Source organism: Vicugna pacos, chromosome 17 (genome assembly GCF_048564905.1).
Source record: "Vicugna pacos chromosome 17, VicPac4, whole genome shotgun sequence".
Taxonomy (NCBI): Eukaryota; Metazoa; Chordata; class Mammalia; order Artiodactyla; family Camelidae; genus Vicugna; species Vicugna pacos.
In genome coordinates, this window is record NC_133003.1 from 13,256,966 (window position 1) to 13,284,525 (window position 27,560).

The 27,560-nt window shown below is 42.7% G+C and overlaps 1 protein-coding gene and 2 long non-coding RNA genes across 10 annotated transcripts in view; 1 reads left to right on the forward strand and 2 right to left on the reverse strand.

The window, feature by feature from the left end:
* The window catches only part of LRRFIP2 (LRR binding FLII interacting protein 2), a 99,500-nt gene extending 98,266 nt beyond the window's left edge, over positions 1 to 1,234 (reverse strand). For 2 of the 7 annotated variants that reach the window (XM_072940981.1, XM_072940979.1), the window contains exon 1: positions 939 to 1,227. The gene's annotated coding sequence lies outside the window, so the exon portion shown is untranslated. Of the gene's footprint in view, positions 1 to 938 lie in introns of all 7 variants that reach the window. The other 5 variants (XM_072940985.1, XM_072940980.1, XM_072940982.1 and 2 more) reach the window with 5 other exon arrangements.
* A 4,160-nt stretch (positions 1,235 to 5,394) lies between these two features.
* Positions 5,395 to 8,677, reverse strand: LOC140686711 (uncharacterized). The gene is made up of 2 exons (XR_012060527.1): positions 8,202 to 8,677; positions 5,395 to 7,918 (listed from the first exon to the last, which is right to left on the reverse strand). It is a non-coding gene; the product is annotated as an uncharacterized lncRNA (long non-coding RNA).
* Positions 8,678 to 18,575: 9,898 nt separating this feature from the next.
* Positions 18,576 to 27,560, forward strand: part of LOC140686710 (uncharacterized) — a 28,546-nt gene continuing 19,561 nt past the window's right edge. Inside the window, exons 1-2 of one of the 2 annotated variants that reach the window (XR_012060526.1) lie at positions 18,576 to 18,851; positions 19,850 to 19,951. This is a non-coding gene — a long non-coding RNA (uncharacterized lncRNA). The remainder of the gene's footprint in view (positions 18,852 to 19,849; positions 19,952 to 27,560) is intronic. The other variant, XR_012060525.1, reaches the window with a different exon arrangement.

A 27,560-nucleotide genomic window follows, 5' to 3' on the forward strand; every position in this document is an offset into this window, starting at 1 on the left:
ATGATATCTTGAAATAATGTTATTTCAAACTCTGATTAAGAACTGATCCATCCACACCCTGCTCTCCATCTTTCTATTTTTCATTACTGCATCCACATTCTCTTCCCATTGTGAGACCATAAAAAAGTAATGGGCACTATTATCCTAATATACATCTTTTTAATCAATGAACCTACTCTACAGTTTTTCTGTTTACTGCAGAAATGCTGAATCATTAAATGGAAACAGCAAAAATGAGCTCAAATAATTGAAGTTTAGGATACAGTATTTCCCTAGCCAGGTCGCCGCAGCCTCATATTTGTATCTCCCACGGTGGAAAAAGTAGAGCAAACACTTGAACTTTTTTCCCTCCGAAGAAAGAAAAAGAGATGGGTTTCCTCAGGTCCTCCTGCTTCCTGCTGGATATCGACAGGCAAGAGAAGCAGGCCTGGCTGGAGCTATGTAATTTAACAATCTGGGTGTGAATAACACCTTGTATTAGTCAAGCATTAACCCTGACACTCCTAGCAAACGCCTGTTATGCCCGCACTTCAGTTCGGGTCAAGGAGGAAGGGGGAAAAAAATTCCATAAAAATGCTACGCCCTCCACTGGTCTGACACCTTTCCCCGGGGTGCCGGTCCGGGGACAGAACCGAGGGAGTGCCGCGTTCGGGAAGAAGGAGCCTCGAGCACCCGAAGCGGAGGGTCAGCGGCCCAATTTCATTTCTCCCACAATAGGAGGAACGGCTTCTCCTCTGGCGGACAGAGGGTGGGCGTTGGAGCCCGGGAGTGATGCCGGAGGACGCTGCAGGCAGGGGGCGAGCCCGACCCCGGGGCCCGCCGAGGGCCCGGCCCCCAGCAGGGGTCGGCGACAGCGCGGACCTCGCCAGGCTGCACAGGCCGGGAAGGGGGTCCCGCTCCCTGCTCTCCCCCGGGCCAGAGGGAGGAGCGGCCCTTACCTGTCTCCGGGCGCGGGCTGTGGCTGCGGCGCCGCCCGGGAAGGGCCGGAGAGCGGCTCGCCGGCCCGGGGCTCGCCGGCCCGGAGCCCGCCGGGGCGAAGGGTGAGGGGCGCGGAGTGCGGACTCGGTCCCGGGTCCCCGGCCAGGCAGGCCGGGCTGGACGTGGCGGATCCCAGCGCCGGCGGCCGGTCAGTCAGTCACGCCGGTGTCCCCTCAGCGCCGCGGCTGAGACAGCGGGAACCGGCCCCCGGGAGGAGCCGCAGCCCGAGAGGGAGGCGGCGGAGGCGGAGGCGGAGGAGGGGCGGGGCCACAGGGTCGGCGACCCTCTCACCCGGAAGCAGTTGTGGGCGCGGCGGCGCGCGCGGCAGGTTGGGCTTGATCCCGGCAGGCTGAGGGCCAGGTGTACCCGGTTCTCCCGCGGCCAGCTGCGCGCTGCCCCGTGGGAAGAGGCCCCTGCCACCCTGTTCCCACGCCAAGGGCTGCCAGACCGTGCCGGAGGTGGGGGCGGAGGCCAGGGCAGCCTCGAGTGGCTCCTCCGGGCCCGCGAGGCCTGCCCAGCCCTTCCGCCCCCAGGACAGGGACCGAGAATGTAAATTGATGCGCGTGCCCGTTCAAGGCTGCACCTGTCCCGGTCACCTCTAATCTGTTCCGCCAAGTGGGCTTGGGTAAGTGGGCCCTAGTGGCAGCCAACGGCGGGTGAGCGGGTGTGGTTGAAATGCTTGAAAGCCTTATTTCCAAAATACATACGCGTGATTTTGAAATGATTTCCGGAGAAGAATGCTGGGGCGAGGGGGGAGGAATATAGAGTCCGTTAAATACCTGATAGACACGGACCTGTCATTAATTCCGAAATATCTGTCGAGATCCACCAGGTTCAAGGCACTGGAGAAATACCAGGGTCCTGCTCTTTGAGAAGATTGTCTTCTAGTGGGGTAGACAGATTCAGGCAAACAAGTTAATGACAGATTATGGTAAGGCTTCGCAGGAAATGCACTTAGGGGATGAGAGATTACGTGAGCGAGACCTCTTCGGCAGGATAGGATGGTTAGAGAATACCTCCAGAGGGGAGTTGAGCAGCCTCCTGAGAAGAAGGTACGAAATACACTTCGACACAACTTTACATCTAAAGACTATAGGTTCCAGAACTTGAATAAGCCCACGGATTCCATGTTAAGACCCCGTCTCTAAAGCGTTCTAAGGGCTGTTTCTGTGCTGCCCACTCCTGCGATTTCAGAAAGCTTGCTAACCCCTTTGGAGTTGATGAGGGCTAGGGTATGGCACTGCAAGGGGAGGTTCAAGGCATGAATGACGCAACTTTGGTCTCTAGGTGGTGAGATATCGACAGATGCTTCATTGCAGGGAGAGTTATCAGACCATTAGCCTTGAAAGACAACTTCTTTAACCTTTCACTGTTTCCCTTCTGTGTCATCTTTCTCAGACCATGAGCAAACACTAACACTATGGCTTTTACCTGCGATCAAGAGGAACTTAATCTTCCTGAACGATCATACTATGTTATGATCTGAATAAAGCATTAATGACATGTTTTGCTGAATCAGTTAAAGGTAAAATAAAAAGCAGACTTGCAAGAGATAACTTATTCAGGTACCTGAATAATACCAATAAATCCAATAATGTTTATTAAGTATTAGTTTATATAATTGCATAATTAATGGAGATTGTTTGGATATCAGGATTCCATTCTCTTGCTTTTTTTTTTTTTCTCCTTAGCCACTTGTTTTGGCTCATACCAAACAAACAGAAAGAGTTTGCTGTGTCTTCTAAGAAAACTGGAAGGGTACTCACACTTAGTGAGTACCTACTATTTGCACAGCATTGTGCCAGGCACTTAAATATATTATCCCTTTCAGTACTAGGACCAACTTTGAGATGTGAGGATTATTGTACCCATTTTATTAACAAAGACATTGAGATTCAGAGAAATTATGACTTGCCTAAGGTAACAAACTAGTTGCAGAAAGAATCAGAATTTGAACTCGAGTCTTTCTGGCCCTAATCCCCCTTTTACTTCATGCCATGTGGCTGTACTTTAATATTTAAGAGGAAAATATAAATGAAGTGTCCAGCCTAGCAGATTTCTATGTTGCTCTTACAATTTTATGATGAAACTACTTTAAGGTAAAATGGTATGAGGCAACTTTGGAATTTCTCTATGTTTTTACTTCTCCCACTATTGGATATTTGCCATCTGTTGCTAAAAAAAACTATTCCACTTGTTTTATGAGTTCATGATGTCATGTGTCTTTTGAATGCTCCCAAGACTGTTGTAAAGTATGATGCTAACGTCTTGTCATTGCAAGGAGATCCTGATGAAATGCATCACTATGAGTTGTTTCACAAGTGGCCTTTCCCTGCACAGTAAGTGCTTGCTTTCTGCCAAAAATATGTGTTCTCAGATCTTTATGGAATATTCTGACATGTGAATGCCTCCAGGTCTGTGTGGGCTGGCTGCTCTAGGGACATACTAATAGAAAAAGGAAAAGTCTGAAAGTGTTTATACAGTTTTGAGGATTTGTACATTTTGGTTCATTTCATATCAGATCCTTCACATTTTTCTTTGATGATGTCAAGAAATAAAAATTTTCGTTTCTCAAGAGCAAACACCCATTTTTGTGGTCTTCACAAAATTAACTTCATTTTGTAAACACAATACTATGTTTCACTAGTTCAGACATTAAAAAGAGGATGCTACTTTTCAGAGCCCATTATTTTTATTAGTAAAATGTGTGTGTGGCACACTTTGGAAGCATTTTATAAATTTTTGTTAACTCCTTACAAACCCTTGGAAACCTAGCAAAGCAGCAGTCTTTGACTATGAATGTTTGCTTTAAGTTCTCTTTCCAAAAATACTTTCTTATCTAGATTTACTATTTTTTCTTGCCGTCCTTTTTTTTTTTTTTTTTTTTTTTTTCAGAAATAGTTACAGACTCACAAGAAGTTACAAAAATAGTACAGAGAGGTCCTGCGTACTCTTTACCCAGTTTCTTTTGGCAGCATCTTACATACCTAAAATACATTATTAAACCTAAGAAATTGACATCTTGCTCTTTTTAGATTTTTAGTTTCTTTTTATGTGTTATATCAAAAAAATCATCATTTTGCAGCAATTCATTTCTATTATATTTAGCTCTTCTCCTTTTCCTAAATTAGTAAATGACAATATCAATAAGCTTGCCATGATGTTTGTCAGGAATTACAAGTTCACTAAAAAAAAAATTCTGTAGGTCAGCACACTTAAATGTGATTTATTTGTAAGATTTTTGCTTTTTTTTTTTTTTTTTTGCTTACACTGTTCCATGTCATCCTGCCCTAATAAATCTATCGATTTGTACAGCCTGTGTATGTGTGTGTTTTAATGCATTCTCTGACCACTGGAACATTTTCAAAGAGATGGCTGTTAAAGTAAAAGAAAATAAATGCAAAGCTCCTCATTTGACGGAAAAATAAAATCTAAACATCTAACTATCCAAATGAAAATGACATGATCTGTTGGTTTGGAAGCCAGATCTCACTTATGGCTAATTCTGGCTCCATATTGATTCTCCTAGCCAGAGCAGCTCACCCTTTACTCCATCAGAGAGCAAACGAAGGAAAGAGAAGTGTAATTTACTTTCTTCAGTCTTAGTGGTGAGGAAAGGTTGATGAGAGGGGAGAATTGGGGGTTTCGTGTAGGTATCAATTATGTGTAAATGCCTAATCACAGATAATCAAGTGATGGCTCGTCTATATTGCATATTCACTGTAAATGAGTAATCAAACAGCCTTCCTATTACAGCTAATTTTGCAAACTTACTCATCTACTGTGTACCAGGCACCCAGTTAGGCACTAGTAACATAACAACACAACAGGATATATTTTTTAAATGAGTATTAAGCCCTTACTATGTGCCAGATACTTCCTAAGCCCTTACTATGTGCCATAAGTGGTGGAAGAGCAAGGAAGAACATAAAGACCTCATGATGGGACAAGCAGAGTCCCAGGGACTAAAAGGAAATGAGGGAGATAACATAAGATGAGTCTAGAGAACTAAGTCCCTTCCCCCACCCCCCGCAGGGCCTTACAGACTTAGTAAGGATCCTTATCTTTGTTTTGAAGGCAGTGCAAACAAATTGAAAGGTTTGTGATAGGGGTGACATGATCAGACTTTGTATTTTTAAACCATCACTCTGGCTTCAGTGTAAAGAATTCATTCTTTATTTAAATAAATACATCCTAAGTGCCCACTATGGGCCAAGTACTGGTCTGTGCACTTGAGTACACAGCAGTGGACAAAATGGACAGACTCCCTGTCTCTGAGGACCTTACAGACAATACACAAATCATACATAAGAAAGTGAGAAGCACTATCAAAAATATTGGAACCCAACAACATTGTAAATCAACTGTACTTAAAAAAATTTTTTTTGATTTACAAAAAGAATATCAGAACCCAGGTAAGAGTAAAAGGGTAGGGTGCTCTTGCTACTTTATTAGCTTGAACCATATGAAAGTACTGATCTTTTTTTTTTTTTTACCTTGGAACAATATTAAGTTCATGTGGTACAGCCTGGTAGGATGACACTAGAGTAATGTTGTCCAACCTGATACTTGGAAGAGTCAGAGAAGACATTTAGTGAGATGATCCAAAGGGAAAGGCGGCCATGCAAATATGTGGGGAGAGAGCATCCCAAGTGAAGGGACAGCAGGTGCAAAGGCCGTGAAGCAAAAATGTACTCACCCTGTTGGAGGATCAGCGAGGAGGCCAGTGTGGCTGAAGAGTCATGGACAAGAGGGAAGAATGGTTGTAGGGACCAGAGCAAGGTGGGTCTGGTAGACAGAGGTAAGAAATTGGCTTTTCCTCTTTGAATGTTGAGGAATTTTCAGCAGAGGAGCTACACAATCTGTCATCTTTAAAAGGGCTGTTCTGTTAATGGTAGATTCTAGGTACTGAGTGTACAGATGGATCACTGTAAGATCTTTCAACTTTGCTATATGTTTTAAATGTTTCCTAATAAAATGAGAAGGCGGTTTCAGCAGCTGGATTGTCTAATAGACTTTAGGGGGCAAGGGTGAGATCAAGAAGACCAGTATTGCAATAACTCAAGATAGTAGTGGTGCTAGAAGTGGTTAGATTACAAATAAATTTTAAAGACAGAGCCAGCAAGATTTGCTTGTGGAATGGATTCAAGATGTGGGGGGAAAAGATAATGCTTAAGGTTTTAGACCTGATTAACTGGAAAGATGAGGTTGCCATCTAATGAAATTTGGAAGGCAGTCTATACAAACAAGTTTGGAGGAAGAGACTTTTGGGGCAGGGTGAGTTTGTGATGCCTGTTAGACATCTAAGTAGGTATATCAAATAGGCAATTGATTCTACAAACCAATAATTCAGAGGAAACTTTCAGGTAAGAAATACAAATGTATGAATCCACCTAAAGATTAGGATACAAAGTTCAATGCCTTGAGAATTAAATGGGAATACTCATTTGCTTTAGCCTAAAGCCTCTTACTCATGCTTTTGCCCTAGGCTGGTTTTGTTTGTAGCTATCAGTTACTTTAGATTGCCATTCAGAATATTTAGATGCATTACTGTCTACAATTCACTTGCATTCTAAAGAGTTTTTTTTTAACACCTCTATTGTAGTATGGTTCCTATACAGTAAACCACATATATTTCAGATGTACAATTTGATGAATTTTGATAGATGTATACACACATGAAGCCACCACCACAATCAAGATAGCTAATATTTCTGTCACTCCCCAAGAGGTGCAATTTTCAAATTCCGAGTTTATCCCTTCCCACCCCCTTTAACCCCTGGTAATCATAAGTTTGTTCTCTATGGCTGTGAGTCTGTTTCTGTTTTGGAGATAAGTTCATTTGTGTCCTTTTTTTTAGATTCCACATATAAGTGATATCACATGGTTTTTTTCTTTCTCTTTCTGGCTTCATTTAGTATGACAATCTCAAGGTCCATCCATGTTGCTGCAAATGGCATTATTTCATTCTTTTTAATGGCTGGGTAGTATTCCATTTGTGTGTGTGTGTGTGTGTGTGTGTACACTCATCACATGTTCTTTATCCAGTCATCTGTCAATGGACTTTTGGGTTGTTTCCATGTCTTGGCTATTGTAAATAGTGCTGCTGTGAACATTGGGGTTCATGTGTCTTTTTAGATTATATTTTTCTCCAGGTATATGCCCATGAGTGGTAAGTTTTAGTTTTTTGAGGAATTTCCATACTGTCCTCCATAGTGGCTGCACCAATTTGCATTCCCACCAACAGTGTAGGAGGGTTCCTTTTTCTCCATACCCTCTCCAGCATTTTTCATTTGTAGGCTTTTAAATGATGCCCATTCTGACTGGTGTGAGGTGATATCTCATTATAGTTTTGATTCGCATTTCTCTAACAATTAGTGATGTTGAGCATCTTTTCATGTGCTTGTTGGCCATCTGTATGTTTTCTTTGGAGAGATGTCTTTAGGTCTTGTACCCGTTTTTTGGTCAGGTTGTTTATTTTTTTGATATTAAGGTGTGTGAACTGTTTGTATATTTTAGAAATTAGACCTTTGTCAGTTGCATCATTTGCAAATATTTTCTCCCATTCTGTAGGCTGTCTTTTCATTTTGTTGATGGTATCCTTAGCTATGTAAAAGCTTTTAAATTTTATTAGATCCCATCTGTTTATTTTTGCTTTTATTTCCATTACTGTAGGAGCTGATTCAAAAAATATATTGCTGTGATTTATGTCCAAGAGTGTTCTGCCAGGTCTTGTTTTTTTATTGTTGGTCATGTCTTCCCAAGCAGATAATAACATTTCTTGAGAAAAGATCTATTTTCTTTTATACACTCCACAGTGCCATATCCCTAGACATTTTACAAGGCTCATATAATAAAATAAATTATTCAAATGTAGTTTGTTGTTGTTACGAAGAATCAATTTTCTTATAAATATTTAATTTGGACACTTGTTGCTGTCCTGTGAAAATAAAGGTAGAGTTAAAATTTTCAGTCTGTTGCCACTCATGCCCATTTTCAGGTCACACAAATAAAAGAGAGCTTTCTTTGGAGGAAGGAGGCTCAGCTCTCCTCCTAATTATTAGCTTTATACTCAGACTTCATGTGATTGCAGGACAGTTCCCAACAACTCAAGTCGCCATCCACCCCAGTCCAAGTCCAAAAAAAGTGATCCTTCCCAATGGTCCTTGGTTCACCAGTTGAACCAACATGGATTACCCGCCCCCCTTAACAAGCTACTGTACCTAGAAAATTCTGTGCTGTGACTGGCCAAGTATGAGTCATGCTTCACCTCTGGTTCACCCAAAGAGCATGGACTATAGAAGAGGAGTGGTTCCAGGAAGAAAAAAAGTAGGTCACTGTCACCAAAATAAGAAAATGAATACTGATGGTCAAAAAACAATACATACTACACCTAGTAACTCAAAGACCTAAGCATTAAGCTTTTTTTTAAAAAAAAGTCAGCAATGCTGTTGGCATTCACTTTTAATGGCTTCCCATTCTGTACACAATACTGCATTTACCCCTGAATCGTGTCATGTATTCACTTGTCATTGATGAATGAACATGACCAAAAGCATATGCATGAATCTCAAAGTTAACCAGCTGGAAGGGTCAGTATTTTAGTACATCACTTTCCAGGATACTCCCACCTAGGTATTGCAGGTAATTTCTTGTCCTGCAATTCTTTCCTATTGTCAGTCTGCCTGAAACATATTTATTTGCCCTTAATACCCTGGGGGCAGGGTGGCTGCTAGCAAAGATGCTTGGGAAACCTCTGCAGAAGCAAGTGACTATGAATCAGCTCTAATTTATCTTATAGAAGGGCACTTACCTAGTATAGAATCTTGAAAGCAAAATGTATCTAGAGATACATCTTTTCTTTTCAGCTTCACCATTTCCATTCCTTTCTATACTAACAGGTTACTTTGCCCACAAGATGTTTGACCTAACTTACGTGGCATTTTTGACATTTTAGTTCAAAATTTGCTGCAGTAAATAGATAAGTTTAGGATAAAGAGAATGTTGACTCTGTCTATTAGTCTGGAATTTGGGGCAGTTCCTCCACTTTGCTGCTTCCCTGGACACCAAACATAACATTCTCTGTCCTAGGACATGCTTCAAGTTGGTCATAAGACTGGCGGAAAATCAAAGCAAACTAAATGAATAGTTGTTGAAGTTAAGCTCACATCCTGGAGCTGTGTGTGCCATGGAATAGCCTGCTGTTATTAACAAGCACAGTTCTAATCAGAATCCCTGTTCTATGCTCCTGTTGATCAGAATTTCCTGTTTGAAAATTGGATTTCAGTCTGGTTACTTTTAAACGTCCTATGGTAGAAGAAGGTGACATAGGATAGTGTTAACAATGTATTTAAATGTTAAAAGTATGTTACTAAACTATGTTCTAGATGATTCCAACATTGTTAATATCACACAGGGAGAATTACTAAAAGAGACACTCAAATGTTAACCTTAAGGAATGGAATTATCAGTGGTTTGATGGATTGTTTAGTTTTCAAAATATTCGTAGATGAAGTGTACTACATCTGTCTCAGATAAGTTAATTTTTAAAGAAAAAATGGTTTATCATACCAATTCCCCAGAGTCAAAATATGCAACAGATACAACTGAAAAATAGATCTAATTATGATTCTCATTGCTCAAAACCATTGTAGATTTTTCTCTTGCTTGGCATACATCATTTGTTCTTTTATGTTTGAACAACCATGTCCTGGATGCTGGGAGTAAATGAACAATACAGATGAGGCTCCTGCCCTCCTAGAACGAACGAACGAAATAACTAACTAACTAGCTAACTATCTAGTGGAGCTACAATGACTAAGCTGACAGCAGATCCAGCATGTCACAGACAGTAACAGTTCCATGCATTCCCTATCAAAACACCTAACCCTCCTTTTACAGATTAAATTCTGGCCTTGGTACATCAGCTAACAAGCATGTTGAACTCTCACCCGGTGGCACTCACTGTTGGTCAGTGCTACAGTTTGAGCCTCATCCCCGTCCTTGTCCACATGGTAGTTTTCAATGATTAGAGCAGTGTTCAGTTATTTGGGTATGTACTTGCTCTTACTTTACAAAAATGAAAGTGCAGGTATTAGTTATAAGAAAGGTAGGTCTTTAAAAAAAATAGGAAAAAAAAAGAAAGATAGGTCTTGTGGGGAGGGTATAGAGCAGTGGTATAATGCATGCTTAGCATGGCTGAGGTCCTGGGTTCAATACCTAGTACCAGCACTTAAAATAAGTAAATAAATAAAACTAATTACTTCCTCCTACAAAAAAATATATATATATAAAGTGTATATATATATAAAGTGTACCTTATAAGTGTAACTTGAATGATATAAAGATGAAATCATTAAGTGGGCCAGAAGCAGTGAACCTCTAGCCTCAACCAGACAAGCAAACATTCCTGAAATGAAGGCCAGTAAACTGAGTGAAGAAAGGAAGACAATCAGAGAACAAGCACGGAGTCCTGGAAATACTCATTGTTGAATCTGGTAGCTAAACATTATAGGTATGTTTAAAGATTTTGATCTTACTTTTTAGCTTTGTAGGAAAGAGTTTTTCCTAAAACAAAGTTTGTTGTTTGATTTTTAGATATATTTGCAGGTATGTTTTATGTTGGAAAGTTGGAAACTGCCTGTAGTGGCTCGCCATTGTGTATAGAACATATTCTAAATCATTTATCACATCGGTGATGTTAACATCCACAAGTTTATAGCAATACTAAGAAAGAACTTGAAAGTCACCTTGAAGTTGCAATAGTAAGTTGCTAAATTATACATTAAAGGCAATTAGTAAATAAAGAGGAAGAATAAACATTTTTTCTGCCTTTCTTGTACAAAAGTTTGGAGTAGCCAAAGAGTTGTTAAGGAAAAGTTTTTTTGTATAAAATATTTCCAACTGCTAAATGTAAAAGGAATGATTAACAAATCATTATTTTAGAAACTCAGAGAAAAATACAGATTTTAGTAATAATCATCAATGGCTGCTAAAACGACTTAAATGAAAGATTGATGGATCACTAAGAGTTGAACAGTCACACATCATACACATCCCAAAGTGGTGCAATTGAAAAGGTACTGAATCACCTGTGAGGTATTTTTGCCACTCCCCAAGATATTTTCAGTTTGAATCCAAACAAGCCTATAAACATAATTATCAGTTTATAAGGAGAAGGGAGAATGAACAATATAGGAAAGTGTCAAACACCACCAAGAAGATACAATCAACCTACCCCAAAGCGTGGAAAGTTCTACAGGTCATATGACAGGATTCTATCAACAAATAAATTACCATAATAAATCAAAAGATATTTAAGACACTTAACAACCAAATCTAGTATGTGGGTGTTGATGTGACAGATCAATTATAAACAGACTTTTTGAGACAATGGGGGAAATTCTATCAAAGACTAGATATTAGATGATATTAAGGAATTATTATTACTTTAACAGTTAAATAATTTTTTCAGTGTCATAATGATATTGTCACAAGCATATGTGTGGTTGTGTTTTTGAAAAGTCTTTTGTCTATTACAGACATTTAATGACTAGTTTAAGGATGAAATTCTATGATATCCAGGACTGTCATTAAAATACTCTAGAGGATAGCGGCGAGTAGCAGGACAAATGAAACAAGATTGGGTGAGTGTTGATAAGTGTTAAAGCTGAGTGGTGGGTGTATGCAAGAGGTGGGGTATAATTCTGTATTCTCTATTTTATGTGTGTGTTTTAAATTTGCCATAATAGGAAGTTAAAATTTAAATCAATACATACATACATACATATATGCATAATAAAAGCTTTAGGGCGGTTTATTTCTGTACCTGACTTGTTCCCTGGGGAAGAGACTGAGTGAATGAATCCAGAGAACTGTAGTACTGGGATCCCTGAGCCAGTTAGTGTGGGTGCACTTGCCCAAATGTGTAATCCCAAGAAAAGGAGCATCTTCCTTTTCTGTGGAACAATGAGGGGAAATGCACCTGTAACAGGCAGTGAGGAGAGGGAGCTCAATCCAAATCACTTCTTTCAGATGGCCTGTGAGCCCATAGGCAAGCGAAGGAGGGGAAGCTGAAGCTCTCCCTGACACCTAGAGCTGGGGTCTGAGTTGGGGTGTTAATATCTCAGACTGGGGCACAAGTATAAGATATAAGGACATGGCGCTCAAATCCTGTGGGTAGCAAGTTGACAAGAGCATTGCTTTCCAAGGGCAGAGCTTTGGACTGTTCCAGAGTCAGCAGCGACACTAGGCTCCCAGATATTACAGCAGGTAGGGTAACAGCTTCCAGAGCTATCAGCCTGGAAGGCTGATCCCTGTGACTCCTCAACATAGGAGAAGGAAGTGGAGCCAGCTGAAGAGAAGGGGAGGTCTGTATTTCCCAACTGATCTGGACACGTGGGGCTTGCATTGGCAAACCAGAGACATCCCTATGGTGAGGCATTGTGTGTTTATCTGCTGGTGAAGCAGGATTTACTCATTACCCAGTTCTTGAATTGCATGATTGTATCATTATATTACTTGGAAACAACTCTGACTATGATTTGGTGGTATGACCAAAATGTTCCTCTCACTCCCTTGTCTCTTGTGTAATCATGGGCAGGTCACCGTTCCCTTAAATTAGGATAATAATACCTTGCCTTTCTACCTCCAGGGTTGTTGTGTGGCTCTTAAGAGATAATATATGGAACTATAATTTTTGCGAAGTATCGATTGCTATTCAAACAAGGCATCGTTATGACAGTTAGTGACTAGGTGATTTATATCTTTAAAGCCCCTAATTTTCTTTGACTCTGCGCTAACAATATGTTTAATTAGTATATTTCAAAGTTAGATAGTCAAGAAACAACTATCAAGAAGTTTAGCATATAGTATGATTTTTCTGCATTCTCTTACGTTATGAAGAACTCCTGGAAATAAGAAAATCGTACCCAGTTAATACTTTATAGTCATATCCTTGCATACATGTCTATCAGTGCAGGAGACAAAAAAGTTGCTATGTATTCCATAAATAATCCTTATTATTTATAATCTCAATTTCATAAATCAGTATTTCTTCTGTTCAATAATGTCTAGTCAACTGGGTAACTAGAGGAGGGTTTGGCAAACAATGGCCCATGGAACAAAGCTGGCCACCACTTTTTTTTGTATGGCCTGAAAACCAAGAATTGTTTTGACCTTTGGAAGTTTTTTTTTCTTTTTACTCAAAACAAGAATATTTTATGACACATGAAAATTATATGAAATTCAAATTTCAGTGTCCACTTTTATTAGAACACAGCCAGAACCATTCATTTATGTACTGTCTATGGCTACAATAATAGTTGAGTGGCTATGAGAGAGACTATATGGTACACAAAGCCTAAAATATTTACTATCTGGCTCTTTACAGAAAAGTGTACCTATCTCCAGAATAGAGGATTCAAAGGGACACAAATTTAAAAAAATTTTTTTTTTCTAGATATCTAGCTATCTCTTAGGATAAATGAACCTGGGATACATGGACTCAAATTATAAATATGCAATAAAAGAAATTCACAGTTGTGGTTTTAATATGCAGTTACTAATTTTGAGTTAACTAAGAAAAATGTATATAATAAGTAAAATATAAACAAATAGAATACAATTAAATCCTTAAATATATGTTTCCATTTTGCTCAGTGTTGGTGGTGAAGTAAAGAGAATTGGGAGTAGTATATTTATTCTCTGATTAACATACAATAGAAACTGACTTTAGTAAGAGGAAAAGGGAGTTCATTGGAAAGAGGATTCTGGACTAGTTCCAAAATTGAGGGAAGAGCTAGAGACCATGACCTTTGGAAGGACAGCAAACTGGTGAGCTCCAGATCACCATCACCCTAGGCCCATTCTCGGGGCATTTCCCGAGACTTCAGGAGCCTTCCATTTGAATTTTGGGAGAAATAAATTGATGGACCCAGTTCATGGCCTGGGAGCCTGGGAGATGGAGTAATGTGAGAGGGAGCTCCCTGGAATCCCTTGGTTGGAATGGAGAAGGAACAAAGAGGCGATAAGAATGAGAGAGGGATGCCAGGCAAACAAAAACCAGCAGATGTGGTCATGGGGAAGCTTCTCAGGAAACACAGGCTTTAATCTCAACTTCAGCACCAAATGGGTAAATGTGAATGTCATCTCATTGGGCATCAGTTAGGGGTATTTCTATTTTACAATAGTATAAAAGGAGGGGCACAATTAGACCCACCTGCCATGAAACTATTCATTGGCCACAGTATATAAAATTGTTTCCCTCAGAAAAAAAATGTTTAAGTTAAAGAACCATATCTTCCAGAGGATCAAATTAAGGGATAATTGTGTAACCACTATCACCACTTCTATTCAACATTGCACTACAGTTTTCCAACACAGTAAGTCAAAAGAGTAAAATAATAGGCATAAAGACTGTAAAGGAAGAAAAAAGTTACCATTTTTTACAGAAGGTGTAATGGTATACATATAATATTGAAAAAATCTATTAACTTACAATTAATAAGTGAATTCAGCAATGTAGTGAGGAGGGTCAGTATACAAAATTTCATCTTATTTGTATACCAGCAACACAATAACCACAAAAATAAAATGAAATTTTAGAAATGGTACTATTTACAATAGCATCAAAAAACTACTGTGTAGGAATAAATATAATGCAAAAGGTGCAGCTAATTTCCTCAAAGTATCTATAGGTTAGTGCAATCTCAATGTAAATCCCAGAAGACTTTGTGTGTGTGTGGAAATTGATAAGCTGAGTCTAAAATATATAAAGAAAAGCAAAAGATGAAGAATAGCTGGGGCAATTTTGAGGAAGAGAAAGCTGGAAGGTCTTTGTCATCAGATATCACTATCTACCAGGGTGACCAATTGTTCTAGTTTGCCAGGCACTGAGGGGTTTTCTGAGATGCGATACTTTGAGTTTCAAAACATAGAAAGTTAGATATATCAAATCATTATGTTGTATACCTTAAACTAATACAGTGTTACATGTCAATTATATCTCAGTAAAACTGTTGTGGGGGGGAGGGGGTTTGACCAAAATGTACTGGGAAAACCAGGACAAATCAGTCACCCTAAGACTTAGTATAGAGCTGTAGTTATTAAGATGGTGTGATATTGGCAACGTATAAACAAATAAACCAATGAAAGAGAACAGAGTCCAGAAATAGGCCCATACATATTATATCATCTGATTATGACAGATGGCACAACAGTAGTCCATTTGGGAAAGGATGGTCTTTTCCATAAACAGTGCTGAATAATTGGCTATCCATAGAGGGTAAAAAAAAAAAACCTCAACTTCTAACTCATGACACAAAAAATACTTTCCAGATGAACTGTATTGCTAAATGTGAAAGGTAAAATAATAAAGCTTTTTGGAAAAACTACCTAGTCCACCATGATATGGACAAAGATTCCCTAAATAAGACACAGAAAATGCTAAATATAAAGGAAAAATTGATAAATTGAACTAAATTAAATTTAACTGTATTCATTAAGAAGTGTCATTCAGAAAAATGAGAAAGTAAGCAAGCCACAGAGAGGGGGAAGATATGTGTGATTTATATATATAACATTAAATGTATGTAATATATATAATTATATTTATATTATTTCATTTAATAGTTTAATTAATATAAATATTTAATGCCATTACATATAAATTTATATAATATATAATAAATATATTTATATATAAATCGTATGTATCTTCTCCTACTCTACATATCTGTATGTGTTTGTATGTTTGTGTATATGTGTGTATGTCTGTATACCTATATCTATGCCTATCTATCTTATTTTTATATATATCATTTATTAGGCATATATCTGACAAAGGACTCATATACAGAATATATAAAGAATTCCCATAACACAGTAAGGAAAAGATACACAAAATGGTATTTGACTTCATTAGTCATCAGAGGGATGCAAATTAAAACCACTGTGAGAGAATACTACTTGTCTACCGGAATAGCTAAAGTGAAAAAGACAGACAATGCTAAGTTCTGGTAAGGATGTGAGGCGACTAGAACCTTCATACGTTGCTAAAAGCAGGATCAGATATACAACCATTCTGATATGTTCTCTGGCAATGTCTACTAAAAAAAGCTGAACACATTTATACCCAATGACCTATGGAGTCCACTTCTGGGTATGGACCTAGACACCGAACATAAATCTTCCTTAAGGGGTTTGACCTGGGGTCACAAATTCAAACATGTACAGAGAGAAGTCGGGCAAGTAATATCAGTGCCTGAGCAGAAGGGCATTTTCAGTGGAGGTGATTTAAGTGGACACACTGGACACCCTTTGGTGTAGCTGCTCTTCACTCTTCTGTTTGCTTTCCTCTGGAAACAGCCCCTGATCACGTCTAGACCTTCAGGTCCACCTCACCCCCCACCCTCTCTCAATGGCTGATTGCTCTTGGGTGCACACCTTACCCACACCAGGTGCCATGGATGCACATGGTGCTCTGCCCAGACCCCTTTGCCCGGGCAGTGCACCATCCCCTGGCTGCTGTGAATGGTGGCTGCTAGCAGTCCTAGCCCGCCCCTTCTCTTGAATCACCCTGCCCACAAATGCTTGAGAAACTATGCTATCCCTTTGGAAGCAGCCACAGTCAATTAACTGATGGATACAGGGGTACAGAAGGCAGGCTCCACTGCTTGGATTACAAGATGGGATAACATCAGTGCCCTCTCCAGAGTCCAGGGGGCATCAGGCTGAGGCTAGACTTGCAGCTCTGCCTTCTCTTTCATCCTGTTTACCTCACTTTCTTAAAGGTTTCTCCTGACAGCACCCCACCCCCGCCTCAGAAAATCGCTTGCACCAGAATCCCTCTGCTTCTGGGGAGCCTGAGGTAGGTCATGTGGCCCATATGATCCTCTTTCCCCCAAAAGCCCAGGCACACTGGAACAGTCACATTAGTATACAAATTTTCTTCTTATTTCTATACCAGCAACAGAGTAACAACAAATATAAAATGAAATTTTAGAAATGGAACTATTTACAATAGCCGAGGAGCTAATTTGTTACCCAGGGCTGTTTCCCTGAGACCTCCCTGATTTCCCTGGAGGCAGAGAGAGCTAAATTCCTTCCACTGGTCGTCATCCTTTTGCATCTTCCTTTGTTTCCAGCCCTGTCCAGGAAGCCTCTAGCATCTCTCTGAGCTTCTTATCCCTAAAATGCACTTTTCTACATCCTCTTACTCTTTCTGTGTGCGCATATACAAGCAGTGTGTTTGCATACATGTTAGGAAAGCAAAATGAAGAGGTGGGAAAATCACAGGGGGTGGGGGTAGGGGTAGTCAGATTTCAAATCACTCAACCATGGGTTATAAACAAAGGGTGACACAACACGAGCCTGATTAGTTCCACTCAGAGTTGTTCACTGATTCATCAGAAAATTGATCCTTCTGACCCAGACTCTCCTCCCTCAACGGTCAAAGGCAGCTTTTGTTTGAGCCAGTGATTGTGCCTCTATAGCAATTTTATGCAGTCTGGCCCAAGATGAGTTTCTACCCGAGCCAAGTGAGGATACAGCAGGATAATATTTTAAGATAGTAACCTACATTCTGTTTTCCAGTGGGCATTTTCTCCCCCTCCTCCATTTAAGCAGTCACACAGTCTCGGGGGAGCATTACTGCAGGGTGAAGAGTGAAAAGTTGACAAGTCTTTCTGGCTTGTTTCTAGTGACTGGTAGCTGCCATCAACTGATGGTCCCCTGATCTTAGAGTGCTCACAGAGGAGATTTCTTTGACCCACACAGTACTGGTTCTTTTTGTTTGGTTGGTTTTTTTGTCCTGGCCTCTACCCACTAGGTGCCAGCAGCCCTTCCCTAACCCCAAGCTGTGACAACCAAAAATGTATCCAGACATTGGCCAAATGTCCCCTGGGAACAAAACTGCCCAGTGATTGAGAATCACTGAATCACTGAGTTAGACTGAAACTCAAGGTACCAAAAGGTAGACACTGCTAATCAAAAGCCTGGAAAAACCTTATTCCCAGCCAGAAAAACATGTAACGTTCACCACAGAGGCTATGGAAGAACAACATATTATCTTTATCCTTTCTTGATTCCTTCCACCCAAGAAACAGCCCAGGCGTAGGCTATACCACTGTGTGCACATGAAGACATCTGGCTCAACTTACACAATTACTCCCTTCAACTCTGCAGTGACAAGGGAACAAATCTACAGCAGCTGCTGCATTGAAAAAGTGACAAAATATGTTCTTTCTGCCAGTTCAAAATTAACATAAAGCCGTCTTAAAAACACTAGCATTGCTCCTGATATCCACATAGATGAAACCTTGGGTCTGGACAAGCAGACGCCCAAGCTTGAGGAGAAAGAAGGACTTGGAGGGAGGGCAGAAAGTCAGGGTATGAAGGTAAAGTATCCATGAAGAAAGTCAGGCGTCGGTTCTCATTGACGAGCCCTAAGTTAGAGACCATTAGAATCCATTCCACAGGCCAGAGCGATCAGCCCGGTGCCTCCCGCTGCTGTTCCCGCGAGGGGAAACCAGAGGAAGACGCTGCCACCAGCGGATTCCCCACCTACCCGAGGGCCTCTCCTCGCCGCGGAGACGCGGAGCCGGAAAGCTGCGGGGCAGCCGCCGCCGCAGGACGGAGTTCGCGGTCGGCAGAAGCCCCGCCTCTCCTGCCCGCGGGGGCCTTACCCGGCGCGCGCCGGGCTCACGTGGGGAGCTCGCGGGGCCCGCCCCCGCCGCGGAGCCGACCCGAGGGCCGAGGGTCCGGGTTTTTACCGCAGGCCCCAGGTGACTGACTCCGGGGCGCGCTGCGGGCCGAAAGCCGCTGCCCTGCTAGCTCCCTGCCTACCTCAGAGACCGCAGACAACCAACCTGCAGGTCTGTAGCTGTTCCCCGAACCACCGGGGCTTCATGTCAGGCGCTTCTGGGGCCGCAGGTCAGCTCGGTCATCCGGGAGGGCGGGCGAGCCGAGCTCCCGCAGGCGCCGAGGTCGGCCCCGCGCCCGCTCCTGGGCTCCGGGCCGCCCGCGGGACCCCCGAGACCCCCGGCCGCGTGACGTGACCAGGCCCCAGAGGCGGGCGCCACAGGGACGCCCTCGCGGCCAGTCCTCTCAGGCGGGCCCGTTAGCCCCCGGCCCCCTCCCCAGTCACAATGGCCGCTCGCGACTGGGGAACAGCAGCCCCGGAGGCGGGGGCCTCGGGCCGCCGCGCCGCCGCGCCCCCCCCCTTCCCCGCCCCGCAGACCTTCTCCAGGGGCGCGTCCGTGGCTGAGGCTGCCCGCGCCGCCCCACACAGTACTTTTCAGAAGTCTGATTTTGGCCCCACAGGGCTCAGCTCTCCAGTTTACCACATTCCCCAAACACTCCCTATTGTCTGTCACAATCCACATATCCTGCCTGGCCTCTTTCTGTAAACACGTGAATCTGTGACCCCCCACCCGAAAGTCATTAAGGAAGATTACATTCGGTGCCCTAGAGGCAAAGATTCTCCTCTTTGGGGAAGAAACAGGAAAATTAAGAGAGGAAATTTCCCCGTCAGAAAAGGCAAAGGCGAAGGCGCAAGGTAAGGCACAGTGATGGCTACGACCGTGAACTTATTGCCCACAATTTAAATAACAACGCGAGGCACGACTGATGGGTGAGAGACCAGCAATGTGGGTCTAAGGTTAGAGAGAAGGGAGGGGATGCTGCTGTGGTCAAGTGTTAGATCTCCTTAGCACCCCTTCCCCTCCTTCTGGCTACAGCACCTTGTTTATTCCTTGGGAAACTGCCCCAGCCCATTGCATAGAATCACAGAGGGATTTTCAATTAACTTGCTGTGGCCAAGGGGTATGTGTGACCTGGTGACCCAAACCAGGCCATTCACACTTTCTTCCAGGAATTTGAATCTTGAGCACAGGAACACAAGGATAGAAAACCTATCCAAACGGAGACTCCTTGAAGGAACCATCCATTAACTCCTGCTACCTGGGCTTCTCAGGTATGGGAATTCCTCCTCTTTCTGGGCCGATCATATCAGATTCTGTAAAGTCTGTGAGCTTTCCCATACCATTCTAGTAAGGTGTTGTAACGGTCATTTTCTATTGCTGGCAACCAGAGAACACTCCCTGCCTGCTCCTGGAGAATGTGGGATGTCAGCCGACAGGCATAGTTATTCCGGGTGAAGAGCACGTTCTCAGTAAAGCCTCTCAAGAACTCTGCTCAGCCTAGCTCAAAGGGATACTTTAAGGGAGGAAGGTGAGAAATCGGAAGCCTTCGAGTGGGAGAGTCCTTTCTCCTAGAGAACAGGTTCCGGTGGTGTTGATGGACACACTGCTGGGTCGTCGTCAGTAAACAGCAGATGAGTTAGAGGGAGTCAGCAGAGCACAGGGCAGGATGCGTCAGAACTTGGGGATGCGCCAAGAAAGCAGGTTCTGTAGGAAGTCTCATCCACCAGGTGAGCTGAGGCAGCAAAGCGCTGGGAACCATTACTGAAGAGAAACCAGAGCAATGGAGGAGGGCAGAGTATGGGAATGCAGTGATCTTCTGTAAAGCATAGAATGGACTCTTCAGTCAGTCGGCCTGGTTCCATCACTAACTGTGTGATTCTTTTTTTTTTTTACCCTTAAATACTCTTATCTCAATTTAATTTAAATTAGAAAAAAATAACACTAGTCATCCTTTATTGAGTGCTTGGCTGGCAAAAACCAAGCACTCAATAAAGGATGGCTAGTGCTATTATTTCTATCCAGAAAATGTTATTATATTCATCCAAATTGTTAATTGTCAATTATTATTATTACCAGTTAAACTTCAGGTTCAAAGCCACAGTCCATGCCTGAACACCCACCCACACACAAAACACACAATCATATCTCAGAAATAACCCTGGGGCCCAGCCTAAAATTACATATTAGTAAATCTGAAACAAAGCCAATAAGATATCATAAAAGGAAAGATCCAACAGGCATAAACTTGTACTGTTATGTTAAAAGGGAAAATGGTGGTCAGAGACAGAGCTATGAGATGGACAGGGATCCTGGTGACTGGCAGAGTCGGGATAATAACCTGGGATTACTTCCTGTTTTGGTAAGATTCTTGGAAACCAGATACAGAACAGCCCATGCTACTTGAACAGGAGTGTGATGGTCCATGACATACACTGTGAGCCCAGGGTACTGGACCTACAAATGTAACTGCATTATTAAAATAATCCCATTTATCACTCTTCAAGAAGATGGAGTGATGGAGAAAGTGCTGGCCTGGGAGTTAGAAGTTCTGGAGTCCCCAGAGGGTCTATTAGGACTTTTGGGAAGTAATTCACTCTCTCAAATCCTGGTCATCCCATATTAGTAGCCCCTGACCATGGCATGCACAGCCCTCCTCCACCCTCATGAATATCTCCCACTCTGTCTGGAACACCCTAACCTCACTCCTTCTCCACCTCATCCAGCTGCTCTCAGGATCTCTGAGTTTTAAACACAGTGTGTCCTTCCCTAGAAACTTTTATTTTATCCCAAAGGTGAATTTGCAAACATGGACATAGACCTTGGGTCACCACTTGCTAATGAGTTGACCATTTCCCTGGGTCACTGAGGCATAAGAATTTAAGCTATAAAGCCACTCTTCCCACTACACTCCTGCATGGCAAGAGGGACAAGCATTATTAACCTCATTTTACATGTGAAGAAACTGAATCTTAGTGAGGTGAAGTGACTTGTCCCAGATCACAGAGTGGGCAAGTGGACAGTCAGCCCCACATCCAACTTGTCTGCTTCAAATCCAGGGTTATTCCTAGACAGCCTTATTATCTCCAGGTTAGATAGTCTCTGAGGGACCTTTGGCACTCAGGGTCTGGGGAACAGTCCCCTCCAGGTAGAGGGGAGGCCTTAGGACAAACCTCAGGATGTGTCTAAAATCATCCTAAGAGGTGTTTAGACTGTATCAGTGAACAAGGCACAAAAATCCCCATTTCTGTGGAATTTATATTCTAGTGGGAGAGAGAGACAGTAAACAATAAATATAGCAAATAAGCAGATTATATAGTATTATTAAGAGGTAATAAGGGCTACTATAAAGAAAGAAAAAAGGTGTCAGGATGGGAGGAAGTGTTGCAATTTTAAATAGAGTGGTCAGGGAAGGTTTCCCTCTAAGAAGATGACATTTGAGCAAAGGCTTGAAGAAGATCAAAGACTGAACCATGGGATATCTGGGCAAAAGGATTCCAGGCAGACAGAAGAGCTAGTGCAAAGGCCCTGAGGCAGAAGCATTCCAAACATATGCAAGGAAAAGCAAGGAGGACAGGGGCTGTAGCAGAGTGAGCCAGGGGTCAGAGAGATAAGTGAAGCTGATCCCACAGGGCCTCACCGGCCACTGAAGAACTTTGACTTTGACTCTGAGTGAAATAGTAAATCATTGGAAGGTCCCACGCAGAGGAGTGATGTGATCTGATTCATGTTTTAAAAGAATAACTATGGCTGCTGTATTAAGAATAGATTGTAGGGAGCTTGGGCAGAAAAATCTGGGTCCACCAACATGAATAGGTCAGGGAAAAGACAAGAAACCAGCGGAAGAGTGCGCAGAGAGGAAGGAGAGAAACCAGAGAGTCAGTTTTCCTGGAAGACAAGACAAGAAAGACTTTCAAAGGAGAAAATGGGTCCTACTCAGCCCTCTTCCAAGACTGCAGCAGTGAATGTTCCAAAGAGCAAATCAAGTCATACCATTAGGCTTTAAATAAAACTGTAGATGAATTCCCACTGCCTTCAGGAAAAGTCCAAGGCAATTGTCAGGGCTTATAAAGCCTTTCATGGACTGACCTCTGCCTACCTCTCACCAGGCCCATCCCTTCTGAAACACTGCTGCTCCCCGAACGTGGGGGACTCTTCACACTGGTCTTCACCCTCTCCTTCCTTTGCCTGGAGCACTTTTCTTCCTACTTCCTTCTGGAAATTTCCCATCAGTGCTTCAGGTCTTAGCTGAGAAGAGACATTCTCTTTGAAGTCCTCCCTGCTCTGAGCTCCCCGAGCCCCTGTGCTTTCCTGTGCTGTAGCATCCACCACACCAGTGAGGTTGCCTGTTGACCTTCTGTCTATTCCAACAGAGTGCTAGTTTACTGAAGGCAGAGAGTGTGTCTCCTCCACCTGAAAGAGACTGTAATAAATATTTTTGAATGAATGAGTGAAAAAAAAAGCACAGTTTGGGTCATGGTGAGTTGTGTTTATGGAATACAGAAGGCAGAGACATCTGGTTGAACAGTGATGGGCTGATGAGTGTTTATCAGCTGGCTCTTGACAAAGCCCTGACTGGTAGCATTTGTGGAGTGCCATCATGTAAATAAATAGCCTCACGGTGGCGGATTTCAAGCTACCAATGTGACATTGGTAAATACAGAGTTGGGATGTGATGGGTACAATTGGCTCTAATGAGTTGCAGTGAGGCGGCTCCAGCACACTGCTGCCTGCAGGCAGGCGAATGTGGGAGTGGGATGTAGGCTGGAGAAATGGATTTGGTGACCATCTGTGGAGTGGTGGTCGTAGGAGCCAGGGGATCAGCAAGACGACCCATGAGGTCGGCTCAGGGTCCAAAGAAGAAAACAAGGATAGATTCTGAGGCAACACCAACATGTGCATGGCATGTGGAAAAAGAACCCTCTTTGAAGAAAGAGGCAGGAAGACCTGAAGGAGAAAATTAGGAGAAGCAGGTCAGTATTGCGTCATGGAAGCCAGGCGATGGAATCCACGGAGTAGGAATTCTCAAGATCCCCACCGTCAAATAAAGCAGAGTGATTCCATAATGTAAGGGCTGGAAAATGTCTATTGCATCTCCAAGTTAGCAGATTATTGCTGCTTAATCAGAGCCGTGAGAGAGGCCAGAGTGAAGAGAGGAAAATATTTGAAAAGAATGTGTATATTGCCAATGAGGCTGGCATTTTGGATGTTATTTTATTTACTATTTCATGACAAATTTCTCCAAAACTTACTAGTTTAAGACAACAATAAACATGATCTCATAGTGCTCTGGGTCTGGAATTTAGGAGCAGTGTAACTGGCTAGTTCAGACTGGCGATTTCTCGTGAGGTTACAGTTAAGATGTTGGCCAGGGCTGTGGTCACCTGAAGGCTTGACATCTGAAGCTGGAGGACCTGTTTTCGAGATGGCTTGCTCGTGTGATTGGCAGGTCAGTGCTGGAAGATGGCAGGAGACCTCAGTCCTTTCCCACAAGGAACTCTCCATACAGCTGCTTGAATGTCCCAACAATATGGCAGCTGGTTTCCTCCAGAGTGGGTGATCCAAGAAGAGCATGGCAGAAAAATGTGATGTCTTTTATGACCTAGCCTCAGAAGACATACACCATCACTGCTATAGTATCTTCCTAGTCACCCAGACCAGCCGTGATTCAGTATGAGTGGGGGCAATGCAAGGGCCCAGATACCAGGAGGAAAGGTTCATCTGGGGCCATCTTGGGGGCTGGCTACCACAGCACAGCGACCAGGCAAGGAGCAAGGCAGGGTTGTGAGGCCTACTGGAGTTAACTGACTTCAGGGTCGCAGGCAGAACTCTGTTATAAATCTGTTTCATGAAATCACAGGTGTATTTGGGTTTCCCAACAGAGTGATTAGGCCCTCAGTGACAGTACATCTTCCTGTGGACTTTGATGTTGCTCCCCCAGCAACGTGGAGAATTTTTTCTGTGAGGACCATGAGCCAGCAGAGGCTGAGGCCTAACATGTGGACCTGGGGTTGAGTCTATTTCAAACACAGATCCCTCCTTTGGAAGGTACATGATGGCTGGACCTAGAAACCTGTGTAATGAGATAGAAATAGCATGAATATCAGAATGTAAGAGGTGTGTTTACCCTGATTCAGTGGAACCTTAATGATCAGGTTTTACCTCTTTCTGCCTCTGAGATTCCTTTTTTTCCAATAGTAAAATATATGATTTGGGGAAAATGTTTTGACTTTGCAAGTTTGTGTATCATAAATCTATAAAGGCTTGTGATGGTACACACAACACCTTCCATAATATTTGAAGATCTGAATCAAGTCTGTGGAAACAACCCGAATTTTCTAGTCAATCACCTTTAGGGTGAATTCTCTGATGCTGCCATCTTGTGGCCACTTGGAATAATAACAACAATAGTGTTAACTTCAGTCCCTTGACTCACCCACCAGACAACGTCCAGAGTTCCTATTCCTCCATCCCATCCAATGGTCCTTTGGATTTTGGATGAATACTTCCCACCCAGACAGCCAGTTTGCAAAACAGTCTATACCTATGTTGTAAAGCTTTGATTATTAGAATGTTCTTTCTCACACTGATCAAAATTCTAATTATTTAATAACTATTTTAAAAAATATTTGAAGGAAGCTGCTTATATTTCCACACTTTCTCCCCCCTAGACTAAGTAGTTCAGCTTCTTCGTCTCTCCTCGTATGATATGATTTCCTGGCCCCTCATCATCCTGTAGTTCTCTTTCAGGTCAGGTTACCTAGCAGCAGAGTCGGAGACAGGGATTCTAGTAGGAGAGATTTACTGGGGCAACATCCTCAGGGCACACCTGTAGTGGCTTAAAGCAGGATGGGACAAGGGACAGAACAGGGCAGGGGTGTGGTCTCAGCTGGAGACGATGCCCAGGGCAGCTCTGGAGCGGGAGTGGCACCACGGGGTCATCCCACCCTGAGACATGCTGTTCAGCCTTTTGTACTGCATGTCACCCGGCCATTGGCTCTGGGGTCATGGGGAGCTCGGATTCACGTTCCTGTTTGGGTGAGGAAGTTAGTGGCCAACAGTCCCAGTGTGTGGGGAGAGGGGATCAGTATACCTTCTGCTAAGATATCCATCTCGATCATGATGCCCAGACCAGGGCCCACGTACCCGAGACGTGGTCTGACACGCAGAATTCAAGGGGACCCTTAAATCCCATTCTCCTCAGTCCAGGATCAGCAGTCCAAGCTCACGCTGAGGCTGTGATAACATAAACCCCAAGACATTTTTCACGTAAAACTTGTCCCAACCCAAGCATCTTCCATCAGTGCTCTTGGCGTGGTGATACCAAAAACAAAAGCACTTTTATTCCTTTAAAGTGTCATGTTGCTGTTCTGAGCTCATATGCTAGTGAATGGAGTTCTTTCTGAATTGTGACTTTGTAGTTCTAACCCAGCACTCTCTGCTGTTACCTGCAGACTTGAGTGTCTTTAGTGACTTTCAACTTTCTTGTCTGTTTTTGAAGTATAGTTGATTTACAATGTTGTGTTGGTTTCTGGTGTACAGCATAATGATTCATATATATATATTCTTTTTCATATTCTTTATCATTATAGGTTATTATAGGATATTGAATATAGTTCCCTGTGATATACAGTAGGTCCTTGTTGCTTATCTATTTTATATAGTAGCATCTGCAAATCCCAAATTCCTTATTTATGCCTCTCCCCTTTTCTCCCCTGCTAACCATAAGTTTGTTTTCAATGTCTGTGAGCCTGTTTCTTTTTTGTAAATAAGTTCATTTGTTCTTTTTTTAGATTCCACATATAAGTGTGGTGTGTGTATTTGTATATGTATGTGTATGTGTGTGTGTGGTGGAATATTACTCCACCATAAAAAATAATGAAATAATGCCATTTGCAGCAACATGGATGAACCTAGAGATTATCATACTAAGTGGAGTAATTCAGACAGAGAAAGACAAACATATGATATCACTTACATGTGGAATCTAAAAAACTGACACAAATGAACTTGTCTGTTCTGGACACAGGATGGCTGGTCATCTCTTAGTTTCTGGCTCTTTGAAGTGACTCATTGTCCCCACCTGATGGTTTCTGTTCTGTTGCTTCCACCCACTCATCATCCCCTTTAACTTTAGTTAAAAACAGGTAGGAGCAGGCCTGAGCCCAGGGCCCAAGAGAGTCAGCCAAGGTCTAACAGAAAACTGAATCTGAGATAATCAGACAGCCTGGAACCCAGGTAGTTGAGGGGACAATTCTGGGTGACCAACACTGCAAACTCGAGGATACCAGCACAGTAACTCTGAGCCTTGTGGTAGCTTGACAGGAGGTGAGAAGATGTCTCAGAATAATTTAGGGAATGTATTCAACTAATATTCAACTTACCTAAAGGCATTTCAGAGTAGTGTGTGATTACCTAGGACTTTATAATTTGTAGAGGGTTCTCCTTGATAATTGTCCTCATCCATTCTCTAGGATGATGTTTCTCACGTATCCAACTGCAGCATCACTTTCAGTATCAGGCCCAGAGGAGGTAGGCACCGTGATGCTTCCACCCTCCTTCCATCCATCCACCAGGGTAGCAGAGGTCACCCCTCACCTCTGGCCCGACAGTGTTGGACACAGCCTTCTCTCCCCAGGCCTCCATCAGCAGAGAGAGGCGTCACTGTCAGCAGTCCTGCAACCAGATTTCTCTCTGCCAGCCTCATCTAGAACTGGGAAACCCTTTCCCCCAAAGGGATGGATGAAAAGGGTCACAGAAGGCCAGAGGCCACCCCAGAGGGATGTGTGTCCCACCCACCCTTTGAGAAACACTGACTCACAGCATATACTCTGTGGAGAATTATCTAATTATTCCATGGTCATTCCATCTGCCCACCCTCTC